The sequence below is a fragment of the Sceloporus undulatus genome, chromosome 6 (assembly GCF_019175285.1).
Source record: "Sceloporus undulatus isolate JIND9_A2432 ecotype Alabama chromosome 6, SceUnd_v1.1, whole genome shotgun sequence".
NCBI classification, from domain to species: domain Eukaryota; kingdom Metazoa; phylum Chordata; class Lepidosauria; order Squamata; family Phrynosomatidae; genus Sceloporus; species Sceloporus undulatus.
In genome coordinates, this window is record NC_056527.1 from 19,863,867 (window position 1) to 19,881,278 (window position 17,412).

The window sequence follows — 17,412 nt, forward strand, 5'->3', positions numbered from 1 at the left end:
TGCCTTCCTCTGAGGCTGAGAGCATGTGATTTACTCATGGCCACCTAGTGGATTTCATGGCTGAGGTGATAACCGAATCCTGGTCTCCAGAGTCGTCGTCCAACGCTCAAACCACTAGAGAGTGAGAAATGCAATATGTGCACTTTGGTAAGGATTGTCAGAATATTTGCAAAGTAAATGACTACTCAAGCAGTCAGAAGCAAAGCCATACTGCAAGAGGGAAAAGGTAGGTGGTGTTGTTCCTAGTTTACAGGCCTGAGACTTCATCCTACATTTTGGCCCAAAAATTGAATACAAATAATGTATGTGCTTGTCTTCACCTAGTAACTTCCAGACACCACCATCCCCTTTGACAAAGGTAAGTCGCCAGTTTATGGCCCCCATGATTAATAGCAAAAGGCTGGAGGAACAATCTTTTACTAAGCGGGAGACATTCTGGCTAGTGCTGACATTGGAAAAGCAATGCCATATTTGAAGTGTGAAGTATGCCAACCCTTTGACTAAAAGGTTAACCAATATGCCCTTATTAAGCCATTCCATCTATTGTACTGTGACTATAGATTTGGCATCTGACATTAGTAACACAAACACTTCCATCTCATAGTAGACACTGATTGTGGAACCCAGAAAGTAGTGCTGGAGGTGCTACTGTGCCAACTATCATGTAATCTTTGGTAGTTTCTCCTTTCCGAACACAAAAAAAGTAACATACCAGAGAGAATACAAGGAAAATGAATAGCAAGGGGGGGTAGGTTGGGTGTTGCTTTCCTGAGAGTTTAAAAAGAGGTACTCCAGCAGTGTGATGTTTCTTCCATTCTTTCTTGCTAGCCTTGTTAATTGGCCTTGTTAACCAGCCAATTATTTTCACAAGCCAGTCTATACATTGTAAAACCATAACAGAAACTTCCTAGTCTCTGCCTATCTTGAACCTGATCCCCTCCTCCCCTCACCATTCCCTTCTCCTTTTGTGTCGTGTCTTTTAGATTGTAAGCCTGCGGGCAGGGAACTGTCTGGTTAAAAAATAATAAATGTAAGCCGCCCTGAGAGCCACTCGGGCTGAAGGGCGGGATATAAATACCTAAATAAATAAAAAAAAATAAAAATCTTATTCCCAGCTCTTGCATTGATTTGCCTTTTCTGCAATAAGTATTCTATTCACACATGATAAGTACTGTTAATGAATTAAGCTTGAACAGATGTTAAATCGTGTGGGTTTTTTCCCCCTGTGGATCTGGAAAATTCAGTGAACAAGGTCAGCATTTCCTAATTACAATTACCCATGAAGACTTGGCATTTAGCCACATTAATCAGAGCAATTTGGGTTTGTTTGCTATAAACACTTTCCTGCCAAGCTAACAGTAGGAAATTATCCCCTTGTAACAAAACTAACAATAGCCAAGCAGGTGGAAATTACAGCTGTGCTTAGCATGTCTTTATTATAATGCAAGTTTTACTGTTGCGTGCTGAAGAAAACAGTAGTATCAAAAATAGCTACCTTGGCACACATTTACATTTGCTATAAATCAGTGTGCTTAATAGCCATTTATCAAATTGTATAATTTTTCAGTTTGTTCTTGGTATCAGGCCTCTGGGCACACAACTAATTAAGTGTTTATAGTGGCTTGTGGCCAATGGATATATTAATTGACAATAGCATGTGCTTAATATTTTCCTCTCTGTGTGTGTATTTAATGTACAGCTGGATTCCCACAGCTTGTAAGAGTCATGGATAGAGACATAAGTTCCAAATGGTGGGCTGAGCCATAGTAATGTGCAGTAACCAAACTGTTTTGTGCACTAAGGGAAATAAAGCATTAGATCAGTCCTGCACAACATACGTCCCAGGAGCCGCATGTGGCCTGCCAAAGGATTTCAGGCAGCCCGGAGGGTTGTGGAATGACTTCAAGGATCCTCTGCTGCTCAGCTTTCTCCAGAGGAGAAGGCGAGGCAGTGGAGGAGGAGGATGGGCAAATGCATGACCAGCAAGGCTAGAGGAGGAGGACGACGGGTAAATACTTGCCCTACAAGGCTCCTCCACTGCTTGCCTTTCTCCTGAGGAAGAGGATGAGGATGGGTGAACACTCACAACACTTTGCTCAGAGGAAGTGCATCAGAGACTTGTCTCTGAACTAGCTAGTAGCCAGGAGCGCTGTACATAACTAGAGTCCCAGTTGATTGAGCTCTTTAACAGAGGTCCACAGGGGTTCTTTACACTGGTGTTTAGCAGGGGAAGCCCACAGTCTTGTTCAGTGCCTCCTTAAGACTTCTCAGTATGGGCACTGAAGGCCCTGCTGCAGTCACCTGCAACACTTGTGGGATGTTTGTATTCTTGCCTAGAGATGTGGGGAACTTCACCTGCACTTAGTACAAGTTGGTGGCCTTCTTTAGAAGTGAAAGTACAGCAACTGGAGGCCCAGGTAGCTACACTTCAGCATCATAATGAAGCAAGAGGTTTTCCGGACCAGAACAGACCAGATGGTCCTGAACGAGAAACACACAGAGGAGGTTGCTGGGGAGGAGGAGGTCACTTCACGTACTACAGAAGTAGATGGTTGGAGGAAAGTCACACACAGAACTAGGAAATCCAGGGAAAGTTCTGGGAGATTGCAGCTACAGAATCAATTTGAATCTCTGTCTGTTATCAGAGATGATGAGGAAGGGCAGCAGGGACAGACTTCAGGGACAGAGCAGGGGACCCTGGGAGAACCACCAAAGGGAACAGTCGCTGCTAAGCCTCGGAGGAGGTGTGTGGTGGTCGTGGGGGACTCCTTGCTGAGAGGCACTGAACGTGGTTTGCAGGCCTGACAAGATATCTCGGGAGGTGTGTTGTCTCCCTGGGGCAAAGATCCGTGATGTGACAGAGAGGCCGACAAGACTTGTCAAGCCCACAGACCATTATCCCTTTCTTTTGGTTCATGTGGGAACCAATGATACTGCAAGGCACAGCCTTCAGAATATCATAAGGGATTATGAGGCTTTGGGTAGGAATTTGAAAGAGGTAGATGCACAGGTTGTCATCTCATCTCTTCTCCCAGTCGAAGGGCATGGTCCAGGAAGGGAGAAGAAAATAGCATATGTAAATAACTGGCTCCATAGATGGTGCCGCCAAGAATGGTTTGGATTCTTGGATCATGGACCGAGGTTCCATGAGGAAGGACTTCTGGCAAGGGATGGGTTGCATCTCACGGCAGTTGGCAGAAACGTTTTTGCCAATAGTCTCAAGAATTTGATCAGGAGGGCTTTAAACTGAGTTATCTGGGGGAGGGAGACAACAGGGATGGAGAAAATAGTCAAACTGTCATAGAGGGAACAAGACGAACAGTGCAAGGACCCAACAGTGGGAGAAAAAAATGTTTGCACAGGCAGCAAGTAAAGGGAACACATGGTCTTAAATGTATCTACACTAATGCACAGAGTATGGGAAATAAGCAAGCTGAACTTGAACTCCTAGTACAACAAAGCAAATATGATATAATAGGCCTCACTGAAACCTGGTGGGATGACTAAGGAACTTTCAACTGAGCTGACTTTTAAACGGAACATGTATAAGAAATGGAAAAGGGGGGAAATCACTACAAAGGAATTCAAAGAAATAGCAGGCATGTGTAGGGGTAAAATCAGAAAAGCTAAAGTGCAGAATGAACTCAGGCTTGCTAGAGAGATTAAGAACAACAAATAGGGCTTTTTTGGATATGTCCGCAGCAAAAGGAAGAAGAAGGAAACGGTAGGGCCACTGTGTGGAGAAGGTGGCAAAATGCTAACAGAGGACAGAGAAAAGGCAGAATTACTCAACACCTTCTTTGCCTCAGTGTTCTCAGAAAAGGAAAAGGGTGCTCAACCTGAGGATAATGGAGCAGAGGACAGAATAGGGGAATTTCAGCACAGAATAAGTAAAGAGATAGCAGAGGAATACCAGGGACGTAGCCAGGATTTTAGGAAGGGGGGTCCAGACTAAGTGCCACCATTATAATGGGGCTTGGGTGTGGCAGGGCAGCAGCACACATCATTCATTTTTCTAATGGAAGGGGGGTCCAGCTATGTACCTGAACAATGTAATGCTTATGTCAAAGTTATTATTATACAGCGCGCCCGCACCATACACAGGCGCACCATACGCAGCCTTGAGCATATGCGCTCAAGCCGTGGGGCACACGCGGGGCGGAAGGGGTGGCGCGTCCCATTCAATTGAATGGGCGTGCATGCCTGTTGCGCCCTGCGTGCTCCCGCGCCGCCGCGCATGAGCCCCATTGTTTCCAATGGGGCTCAAGCATAGGCGGAATTCGCCTTACGCGGCGGGATCCAGAATGGATCCCCCACGTAAGGCAAGGACGGACTGTATATTAAAACGTAAAACTAACTTAGCCTCTCATTGACCAGTTAACAAACCAGTATATTTTATTACACTATAGATTTACAATTTATTGTAATTGTGAGTACAGTAATAAAAGACTTCAAAAGATTAAAATGTAATTCTTCCACTACAAATAATTTTATTTCTATATGCCAATTTGATAACTTTCACTTCTTTTCCTATAATGAAGTTGTGATACATTTAATGTGCTTACCTCTTTTAGTTTGCTGTCAGAACTTATTTTCTTTCTGATCACAAACACATCCATCTTGAACACTCAGTATAAAAACTGTTAAACTATTTTAATATCACATCGCTCAGAAAAACATACGATGTGGTTATGCAACAAACATGGCAGGTCAGCAATAATGCACTGGATATCATTAAAACATAAACAAGACAGTCCAACAGGCCAAGGGATGAAGAGGGGAAAGATGTATGGCCTCCAGTGGAATTCCTGGCTGCAGTGTGTGTTTGTACCATACAGTTCTCAGAATTCCCTAGCACTGAGCCAGCCAGGGCAGTCTCAAAGCAGTCTCAAAGTAGATTATTGCTGCAGGTTGGCTTAATAAAGTTACTGCAAATGTATGGGTTTTGGAATTTGTCATGTAAGACCCACAAGGTAAAATTTGTTGTAGTGGTTTGAGTGTTGGACTATGACTCTGAAGTCTGGAGACCAGGGTTTGATTTCCAGCTCAGCCATGAAACCCAGTGTGTGACCTTGGGGAGTAAGTCACACTCTCTCAGCTTCAGAGGAAGGCAATGGCACAGCTCTTCTGAACAAATCTTGCCAAGAAAACCTCAGGATAGGTTCATTTTAGGGTTGCCATAAGTTGGAAAGGGCTTTAAGGTACACAACAACAACAACAACAACCCAGATCACAATGCACTGTAATGGAACTATATTCTGTTTTAACTTTAGCAGTGGCAACACTGTGAGCTACTACACTGTAGAAATAATGCAGTTTGACACCACTTTTAACTTCCAGGGCTACTAAAAAAAAACAAACCCAAACCCCTGGGATTTGTAGTTTTGTGAGGCACCAGTACTCTTTTAGAAAGGAAAAAAATGCTTGTAAAAATACAAATCCCAGGATTCCACAGAATTGAGCAACAACACTTAAAGTGGTGTCAAAGGGTATTATATCAACAGTGTAGATTCCCCCATGCTATAGAATTCTGGGCTTTGCAGTTTGGTGAGAGGGGCATTTGGAAAGCTCAGCCAGAGATAGAGAGATGGGGGAGGTCACTGAACTACAACACCCATAAACCCACAGCACGTTGCCATGGCAATCACTCTATAACAGCCTAGTATGATAAACTACTCAAGTTGCAGTGAGTGGCTATTGCTCAAGGAAAGGGGTGGCCTTTTCATTGGTGCTTTCTTTCCTCACACTGACTGGTGCTCTGTCCAATCACAGACAGGCAGGGTAGGCATTTCAATAAGAAACGGACCGCCGTCACTCTCTTCACAGATCCAAACAGAGCCACTGCCAGGGCCATCCTCTTTTAAAGTGCCTCCTTGATTCACACACCCTCCCATTCTTCCTCCCTCTCTCTCTCTCAGCCTCCCTGCTCCCAGCGAATTTTTCCCTCTAGTCCTGCTCCGTGCTTTTGATGGAGGGGACGGAGGAGTTTTAAAGTGCCTTGATTCACACACCCTCCCACTCTTCCTCCCTCCCTGGAAGAGACTTTTATTTTGGCAAAAGCACAAGGGAGGAGGAGTGGAAGCCAGACTCCTATGGAAACGAAAGGGAAAGAGCTTGCTTTGTCTTTCCCCCTTTCCCTCTCGGAGCTCCGTGGTTTTAATGGAGAGGAGGAGGGGGGGAGGAAGGAGCTTGAATGCCCCCAGGCCTGAAGGGGGGGGACCAGACCCCCCAAACCCCCCCCTCTAGCTACGTCCTAGGGAATACCTTGTTAATCTAAATGAATTTAAGTCTCCAGGACCAGATGAACTACATCCAAGGGTATTAAAAGAACTGGCAAATGTAATATCGGAGCCATTGGCAATAATCTTTGAGAACTCCTGGAGAACAGGAGAAGTCCCAGCAGACTGGACGAGGGCAAATGTTGTCCTCATCTTCAAAAAGGGAAAAAAGAGGATCCCAACAATCCAGTTAGTCTGACAGCTATATCAAGAAAGATTCTAGAGCAGATCATTAAACAGAGAGTCTGTGAACATCTAGAAAGCAATGCCATAATCACAAAAAGTCAACATGGGTTTCAGAGAAAGAAGTCATGTCAGACAAACCTGATCTCTTTTTTTTTGTTGTTGATAAAATTACCAGCTTGTTAGATGAAGGGAATGCTGTGGATATAGTATATCTTGATTTCAGTAAGACCATTGACAAAGTTCTCCATGACATTCTTGCAAACAAGCTTGTAAAATGTGGGTTAGACAAGGTAACTGTTACATGGATTTGTAATTGGTTGACTGGCCGAAGCCAAAGGGTGCTCAACAATGGCTCCTTTTCATCCTGGAGAGAAGTGACCAGTGGGGTCCCACAAGGCTCTGTCCTTGGGCCAGTTCTATTCAACATCTTTATCAATGACTTGGAGGACAAATTGGGAGCATACTTATCAAATTTGCAGATGACACCAAATTAGGAGGAATAGCTAATACTCCAGAGGACAGGATCAAAATTCAAAATGACCTGAATAGACTAGAAAGCTGGGCCAAAGCTAACAAAATGAAATTCAACACGGAGAAATGTAAGGTATTGCACTTAGGGCGGAAAAATGAAATGCAGAGATATAGGATGGGGGACACCTGGCTGAATGAAACTACATGTGAAAGGGATCTGGGAGTCCAAGTAGACCACAAGTTGAACATAAGTCAACAGTGTGATGCGGCAGCTAAAAAGGCCAATGCAATTTTAGGCTGCATCAATAAATGTATAGTGTCTAGATCAAGAGAAGTAATAGTGCCACTATATTCTGCTCTGGTCAGGCTCCACCTGGAATACTGTGTCCAGTTCTGGGCACCACAATTAAAAAAAGATGTGGAGAAACTGGAGCATGTCCAAAGGAGAGCAACTAAAATGGTGAAGGGCCTGGAAGCCATGCCCTGCGAGGAACGACTTAGGGAGCTGGGGATGTTTAACCTGGAGAAGAGAAAGTTAAGAGGTGATATGATAGCCCTGTTTAAATATTTGAAGGGATGTCATATTGAGGAGGGAGCAAGCTTGTTTTCTGCTGCACCGGAGACTAGGACCTGGAACAATGGATGCAAGCTACAGCAAAAGAGATTCCACCTCAACATTAGGAAGAACTTCCTGACAGTAAGGGCTGTCCGACAGTGGAACACACTCCCTCGGAGTTTAGTGGCATCTTCCTCCTTGGAGGTCTTTAAACAGAGACTGGATGGCCATCTGTCGGGGATGCTTTGATTTGGATTTCCTGCATGGCAGGGGGTTGGACTGGATGGCCGTTGCGGTCTCTTCCAACTCTATTATTATATGATTCTATGACTCCTCCACTGCTTGGCTTTTCCCTGAGGAGAAGGCCGGGTGGAGGAAAAGGTGGATAGGCAAATTCTCACCCCCTCAGGGCTCCTCCACTGGTTAGTTTTCTCCCTAGCAGGAGATCAGGCGGTAGCGGAGGAGGACTGGCAAATGCTTGCCCTGCAATGCTCCTTTGCCACCCAGCTTTCTCCTGAGGAAATGGCCAGGCAGAGGAGGAAGAGATCAGAATTAATATTAATTAATTAATTAATTAATTAATTGAAGTGCATCCTATTTCATTCTCATCTTGGCTGGCTGAGCCCATTAATAAAAAGCAGCAAGGAGTGTCTGTGACCATTCAAGTTTTATGCTCATCCTATCTTTGCCTTCTTTTTGATTCTTCCAATCTTCCTATGGGAGATCATTATTTCCATACTGAAAAGCAAAGCAGAAAGGAAAATGAAGTATAATTCGCTCCAGTGGAACTTGCTAACTTGTTATTTGTCATTCACCATACAGGGATTGCCCTAGTGACAGGAGATAAGATGGTAGATGGTAGTGTGGTTTAATGAGGGTTTTTGAGGGGGGGCCCTTCATATATTTAACAAGTGTCACAAATAAAAAAAGTCCAGATTACTGGATGAAGAATGCCTGGGGAAGATTGGAAACGATTAAAAATAGCAGTTCATGAGCCATGTTTAGGGTCAAGGAACAGGAGGACTGTTGAGCATATGCTGGCCCAAGAATTCATTTTTAGTGATAGATCTGAGCTCATAGTTCTTTCATCCACAAACCCGCTCCTAGGGTGTATCTGCACTGCAGTATTAAAGCAATTTGACACCCCTTTAACTTCCATGACTCTATCCTACAGAATTGTAAGGTTTATAGTTTGGTGAGGCATCAGAGCTCTTTGACACGCCAGGCTTTGTACCTTACCAAACTACAAATCCCAGGCTGCTGTAGGATAGAATCATGACAGCTACAGTGGTGTCAGACTGTATTAATTCTGCAGTGGGGATACACCCTAAGAGTGGGTGGAAGAACTATGAGCTCAGAATTAATACTGGAAAAATAATCCTGGGCTGGCATATGCTCAAAGCCATTGTGTTCCTTAACTATAAGCCTGGTTCATGAACTGCTATTTTTGATTTGGGTCTGGTTAATGGAACGTAGGGTTCTAGAAAGAACAACAACAAAGCACACCTTGCAAACTTCACATCGGCAGAGTTCTGAGTTAGTGAGATCTTGCCTAGAGGATGAGAAATGAAGAACAAGTGCCACCTGGTATCTGAATATGTGCATTGCAACATCAACATTTCATTTTGCACAGAGAAGAAAAGATAATTGTGTAGGAAAAGATACAACAGGAGCTGTTTCCAGCATAGAGTCACCTGAAAAGAATCAGATAATTCATATAAAAATCTAACTTTGTGTTTAATGTTAGAATTGTGGAGGGAAATATAAACAGAGTCAGATATGTGTCATATGATCTTAGGGCTGCTTTTCTTCAGAATTAAGTCCAACTGAGTTCAGTGTGACTCTTTCCAAGGAACTATAAATACAAAGTCCTGCTCAGTCATGGAAATCTGTTGGGTGATCTTGGGCAAGTCACACTCTTTTAGCCTCTGCGAAAGGTGGCAATCAAAAGTATCAGCATCTTTTAGCTTACACTTGTTTCTGCCAGTAAGTAAGCCTCAATAATAGCTTATGAGAATGGTGAGGAACTGTACAAAAGCTGGGGAACAATGGTATGATAGGGAAGAGATGTGGCCATCTAAGAAACTTCAGAAGGCCCGACTTGATTCCTCACTTGTGATTGTAAAGATGGCTATCATAATTGAGGAGCAGGAGTTTTATCCCAGTAGTACTGGGATAGGCCACTATGGCAGAAGTGGGAGCCAATTTCTTTTATAGGATGGCTGCTCTACCAAAACATTTTCAGCCAGTTTTCAGAAGCAGAAATCACTTCTGTTACTGACTTCTGGGTTTCATGTGATGTTTTGGAGAGTGGGGGTATTTTTCACTAATCTGCTGATTCTGCAAACCTCCAGGATCAACAATTGGCCCTTTGGGGGCATCTTTCTACCCAAAATGTATGTGTGTTTTTGTTAGGATGCAAAGGCTTTTGGATTGATCTGATCTTTTTTCTCTCCCCAGGATGCAAATAGGGAGCCATATATACAGGTCACACCTTGTTCACCCTTGCAGTAAAGAGCTCTGTGTGTTTGTGGCAGGGGAAGGAGAAAGAGAAGGGGTGATTTCCAGCATCAAAATATTGCTTGAAAAATAGGCAGTAAAATTGTCCAGATCAGTTCTAAATCCCATACCCTCCTCCTCTTCATTCCATTTTCTCAGATTATCTTCTTTGTTGCCTCTGATTCTCCCCCAGGCTCCAATCACTTATCAAACAGAAATCACATCAAGGAGTTGCCAGCTGTTTTCCTCTCAGGCTTGTAACCATTCAGTAGTGGGTGCAGCTCTGCTCAAGGCAGCATTAGGATGAGATAAGCTACACTTGCTGAATTTCTTTAGACTGATCATATCTCAAACATGCAAGCATTTTATAATCTACAGAGCTTGGAGAAGTTACTTTTTGCACTACACCTTTCAGAATCCCCCAGTCAGCATGAGCTAGTAGTTGTGACCTTGTATTAAGCTTTGTTCATCTATCAACCTTAAAGAAAAAGCTCATATGAAGTAGGGAAAAAATTAAAAATGTACAAATTCTCCATCAGTTTGCCGGTTTCCTCCAAATATCATGTAGAGAAGGCTCTCATGTATAAATGAGATAGGGACATGGCCCATTCTTTGATAAAACAGGGCAGCTATGGCAGTGATACAGTCTTATCTTTCCCTCAGCTCAAAAGTATAGCTGGTTCTTAAAATGGTTCTTAATCCCCTTGGTTAATCACTCATTTCCTTGGGCAGAAGCCATCAGGAGACAACACTCCCAATTTTGAACAGCATTCTCATTCAGTCACCAAAGTTTTTGCTTATGCAAGAGCTTCTTGTTCACTGCATTAAAAATCACCAGGGAATTGACATTTTAAAATATGAAAAGCTAGCAATCATATTATATAGGCCTAATGTAAACTCTAGATTCCTTGGCAACGTACATCGAGTGGAACAGGTACAGCATTATCAAGGGAGAAGCTGAACAGGGCATATATTCATCACATCTTCTTGTTAAATTATTTTCTCTCCAACAATATAGTAGAGGATACACAACATGAACAATCCTGCAACCTTTTCTAGCTCCCATGTTTTGTAAGGTCCTTATGGAAGATGCACTCAGTGGACCTCCATTTTCCTCTGAGTCCAATTCTTGCTACTGTTTGGAGGGAAAGGGCAGGTCAAACAATCACTGCTCACCTTTGCTGTTCCTCTGATTCAGAGGAACTGTCGAGGTAGCAATGACTAAAAGCCTCAGAGCCAGAACCAGGATGGTCCACCTGCTGAGAACTCGGTCGTTGTTTGATCTGTATCAACATATCAGATCTGCTGGTTTTAACTTCTATTAAGACTCATGTTTTCTTTCCCCTCCATAAAGTGAATTGGTCTGAATTGCTCCATTGCAACCAAAGCTGCATCTGCACTTCAGAAATAATGCAGTTAGACAACTGCCATGGTTCAGTGCTAAGGAGTTCTGGGATTCATAGTTTGTTGTGGTGCCAAAGCGTTCTGACACAAAAGGCTAAGTATCTCGCAAAATTACAAATCCCAGAATTCCACATCACTGAGCCATGGCAGTTAAAGTGGGGTCAAACTGGATTAAAATTTTATTTATTTCTATTGTTTCCACAATGCAGATGCAGCTTAAGTTGGCACTTAAGTACATATTACAATAAGAAGGCTAGCTCATGACAATATACTGTACTTGGGAAAATCCATTCTTGAGCCGCTTACCCACCCAAACACTGTGAGAATTGCAGCTAAGCTCAGAGAGGACAGAAAAGTTTACTCAGGGTGCTGGGTGACCAGGGGTTGTTGATGGGGGGATGAGTGGAGTGGGGAACCCACTCTAGGTTTTAGTCAGAACTTCAAAGGAACTATCCAAGTTGCTAAATCTATTTTGGGGAGAGGGTATAGCTCCTTTAAAATTCAGACTGAAACCCAGTGGATGCGTTGTTCCACCGAGATTGGAGCCACCAGCAGGTACTGTATATATTCTAATATGGGAGGAATGTTCTGCTTTGGAACTGGATGTAGTTCCAGGCCTATCCAAGACTTTGTTTGGTACTAAACACTGACACATATTACTGTTATAATATAAGCTTTATTGGTGGTAAATGAGTCTGCAGAGATGCATTCCAGCCCTTTCACTGATGGGGTCTAGTATTTACTCACAGACAACTGTAGAATTGAGTCTCTGTAAACAATTAATTGTATCCAGACTTTCCTTGGCTGGCAATCCAATTTCTCATGGATGGATATGGGGAGCTTTTGGCTTTGGGAGCAGCTCCTCTCCAGGGTCGTGCAGATGGAAGATGGATTCCCAAGGATTATATAGTGAACAAAGAAAAAGAGTGTGCAGGTGTGACCCATCCTCCTCCTCCCCATGGCTATGGCAACTGTACAAGCAAGTTACTAAAAGGGAAAATTCACTCCCCCAGTCCATTCTCAGCCCTTGTATAAGTCACTAAATACAAACCATCGCTTTCTATGGCACTGGACAGTTGTTAACATTTGGCCATAATGCTAAGAAGGAGTCCCAAACCCATTCGCTTGTTATCAAAGGCCAAATGAAACAATATTGGTTCCTATCTGACATGTAAGCTCAATGGTTTTGTTGTCAGGAGATGGAGAGCAGAAGTGCAAAGCGTCAGTGCTTGTGAACAACTTGAGAACTGAGCATCTTGTGCTTTTTTTTTTTTTTTACAAATCTTTTTGTGAACAGCCAATTTATTTTATGCCAAATGTGAACATCAGAGCAGAAGTGCCACTTGGAAATTGTCTTCCTTTTCAGTGATAAGAGGTTTCCATTATCAGTTGGTTTGTTTATCAAGTGGAAGCTTTTGAGCATTTTTTATCTTTTTGTTTCCATGGCACTTGAAGAGAGAAATCCCATTGTTGAATTATAAAAAATCTTGATCCCCTTGTCCTTGATTCTCACTCAGTGACTGAAACTAGGCAGTCTTCTCAATCTCTTCTTCTTGTCTTCAAGTACATTGGAGAGGGATGTTTAGAGTCTTGAAAGAAAGGATAGAGAGGTGTATGCAGGCTCTTGAAAGAAAAGGTACTTGGCAGGGATGTGTTAACATTACATTCCAGTCATTTTTTCATTAGAACTTTCCAAAGCTTGCTAATTTCTTCATGAGAATAGTGGAAAGTACAGTGGGCCCTCCACATTTGCTGGGATTAGGTGCACATAGTCCCTGTGAAAGTGGGGAAATGCAAATTAAAATTGAACTTGAGAGAACACCTCTCTAGGTTCTCCAACACAACTCTATGGTCAACGTCTGGCAGAGTCATGCTGGAGAACCTAGAGATTTCTACAGAGAACATATTAATCAAATCAGTAAACAATCAAAGCCACAAGAATAGAAGTCACAAATGTGGAGGGCCAATTGTACTTCTATCCAGACAGAGAGCTTAGAGTGTTTATCCTTGGTTTGAATTCCTATAGAGTCACCTCTAGCTGTGATGCTGCATGTGAGCTGTCATCTCTTTCTTCTGATGGGAGCCTTGTGTGTAACAGCTATATGACTGGCAGGTATGCAGTGCAATCTCTTCCATGCTGGAGAGATTTCAGCCAAAGCAGATGGTTTTGGCCGACACCAGTGTTGGAGAATTGCAATGCAGATGGTTGGAAATTCTATTACATTCATTTTTGGAAAGAACTTTCCAAAATGTGCATAGTTTAAAATAAATTTAATAGAAAGAACCTGTGAATTTTTTTAAAAAAAATGAATGGGGAGGAATGTGTTTCAAATGAACAAACTGTTGAACAAACTTGCAAAACTAAATCAGTGGCTTTCCTGCTCCACTTCTTCATCCTAGGCCAATTTTTCCTACAATCTTTGATTCTGCTCTGTTTTCTTCTTTTCCATTCCAGTCACCTATGGTTAACAGGCCCTGTTTTGGTGTGGGATCAATTTTTTCCTGGACTCCAGCACAGGATCTTTCTATGGCAGTGGAGGGAGGGCTTAAATCTAACAGACGGGGGCTACTCACGTCTCCCATCAGAGGCCAGAGTAACGGCAGTTGGAATAGAAGGAGAGCTTCTCACCAGCCACTGGGTCAAAGCACAATCGTGGATCTTCTCTCCATTACATGTATTCCCTTTACTTCCACATTCACTTGATCTCCTCCTTAGTTTGAGAACATATATTTACCAAGGTGTGGTGTCCTTCCTCTTTGCATACATATTCTGCACCTGTGCACAGCTACTGGCACTTTCTTTGGCAAGTAGTTTGGCAGGAATCCTGCCTCTGCTCTCAGCTCAAGGAGCATGGCTCTTGCCGTTCCTATCACTGATGATATATATGGTATAGCATTTGACTGACAGTGGCTAAATCAGAGGTGAGAGTCATGTAGCCACCAAGAAGTTGTTGGATTACAACTACCAGCAGCCCTGGGCAGCATAGTCAGACATAAAGAATGCTGCACTTCACAGCCCAATGGAGGCCACATGATTCCCATCCATGCATATAACTCTTCATACTTGGACGAAGTAACCAAAATCACAGTCTTTTTGCTCAAGATGAACAGAAAAGAAATTACCAAAATACAAAAGAGGAAACCATCCTGAAATACAAATTTGGAAAATACCCAAGAGTTAGTCAGTGAGTTGTTGTTGTTGTTGTTGTGTGCTTTCAACTCATTTCCAACTTATGGGAACCCTAAGGCGAACCTATCATGGGATTTTCTTGGCAAGATCTTATTTAAGGGAGGTTTGCCTTTGCCTTCCCATGAGGCTAAGACCTTGTGACTTGCCGAAGTTTGCCTAGTGAGTTTCATGGCCAAGTTGGAAATCGAACCCTGCTCTGAATAGTCATAGTCCAACACTCAAACCATTACATCATGCTGGCTCTAGTCAAGTGTATACATAATGATATTACATAAGTGTAATTTACTCTTACCTCCCCTTTTCTTTTTCTTTCTTTACCTGATTATACCAGAGGTAGAGGTTGTTGTGGTGTTGGTGTTGGTGTCCATTCTAATACAATGTTGTTGTGTGCCTTCAACAGTCACTTATAGAACCCAAAGCATGGTTTTACAAAGCAAATCTGAAGACATAAAGCTCTGCCATCTTGTGGTATCAAAATGTACTACAATTCAAAGACATAAGGCATTTACCATGTTAGTCTGGAAAATCAATATGAAAAGGTATCTTGCAGCACCTCTGAAACTAATTGAAAGACAGAAGTTGGTAGCATGAGCTTTCGTAGACTTTAGCCTACTTTCACATGCATCTGAGGAAGTAGGCACCAGTCTACGAAAGTACGAAAGTCTATCTTTCAGTTAATCTTAAAGATGCTGCAAGATCCCTTTGCAAAATGTATTACAGTTTGCAAGTAAAGTTGCAACTTGTAACCATTAATTAACTACTGATAGGAAGGCATATTTTTATTCTTTATCTTGATATTATGAATTTGTAATTAATAATATTAATCTTTAATTTTATAAATGTTCCTACTCAGTGACTAATTTTATTTAATGTTTTTGACACCAATCCTAGGCTTCCTGGACAGTCCAAAATAAATAGTTGTTATATCATTTATCAGTCAATGGGATCAGTTATTAATCAGAATGGAGACAGCAGCTAAGAAAGCAGAAGAAGACTAGGATGTGGAAGCACAGCTATGAAGGAACAAGACAAGATCTTGAAGTGTAAAGATATATCATTCAGTATCACCATGCCATCATATTTCCAGCTTCTGCGTATGGCTGTGAAAGCAGTGAAGAAAGACAACAGGAAGAAAATCAACTAATTTGAAATGTGGTGCTAGAGGAAAGTTCTACAGACACCGTGGATTGCTAAAAAGAAAAATAAATGGGTCCTAGAGCAAATCAAATCTGAATTATCCCTAGAAGTCAAGATGCCTAAACTAAAACTATCATACTTTGACCATATGAAAAGACTTGACTCACTTTGGTTTGTCTGCAGGGGCCAAATGCATTGTCAAGGTCAGACAATGTAGATCAAAACCCCAAGGCCAGAACTGGGCCCAGTCCTACCAAACTGGTGGATCTGACAGAATCCTGGAGTAAATAGCCTTTACTCCAGGTCAAATTGGCTCATGGTTTGAAAGCACACAACAACAGCCATCCCATCTTCTCTACAGGCTCAATGGCCACCAGCTTTCTATGACCTTACACCTTCCTGTAAGGCAATGTTGCCTAATTTTGTTTTCATTTTCTTTCATTTTAAAAATTTAGATACTTCTGAAATCTAGGGAGTGTCCATGGGTGCAGACATGAATACACATACACACATAAGTGTGTGTACACACGTGCATGCACACAAAAGCCACTATTGCTTAATTGTGAGGTTGCCCTGCTTAGCATCCAAATCAATATGCATCTAATGTCTCCATTAGAAGGCATAGTTTACAATTGTTTACAAGGTTTTCCTGCAAAACTGTTTGCTGCTGCTGGAATCTTGACATTTAAACTAGCCAATGAGGGCAGAGCTGCAGCACTCTATGGCTTTTCAGTAAATGTCATTATAAAGACACACACAGCAATTTTAAAAAATAAACATATTTATTGACAGTGGACAGAAACTAGTCTAATTAAAAATAAATGACATGTTTTTGCTTTGGTCTCAGAACTTGTTTGGGAGGAACTCTTGATCTGCATTGCAGTGGAGGGAAAAGCTGTAAACAATACAGCATGATCCCTCTTCTGATTTGGGGAGGATACCAGAAATTATCTTAAAATGTCAGATGCATCCACAGAGACCTTGTCTGCACTAGCCAGGATATTCTGGGGGCAGCCTCCATTACTGCTCTGTGGTAGCTGTCCGCACAGATGTCCTGCTGAACCTCCTGGTACATCTGCCACCACTGAGGGCCACTTGCTTCAGAATGTGGCACCCAATGATAACCACATGGCTGGGCACCTTGTTCTGACCTCAGAATGAGTGACCAGCAGCAGTGGCAGATGTGTCTGGTGGCTCAGTGGGGCATCCGTTTAGACATTCAGTGCACCAAGGGAACAGCAGACTCTGGATCTTCCCAGAGGATCAAGAGCAACAAGTACGGTATATTTTTAAAACCTCACTTAAGGCTGTTAATAGCAATAGCATTTCTATACTGCTTCTTAGTGGGCTCAGCACTCTCCAAGCAGTTTACAGTCTGTAAGCCAATTGCCCCCAATAAGCTAGGTACTCATTGTACTGACCTATGAAAGGATAGAAAGATACATCAACCTGGAACCTTCTGGGATCAAACTCACAACGTTGTGGCTGCAGTACTGGCATCTAACAACTATGCCACCAGGGTTCCTGTTAAACCCCACTTCTGGTGTGGAACATACTGGACATCATCCGGATTACTCACACTAGAATTGGTGTATGGGCTGTGCTTCATCCAAACAGCATGAAACTAGAATGGTGGGGAAACAGGTCTTTTGGCCTGTCAGAGGGTGGAGGAGGGAGATCAGTCAGGTTGG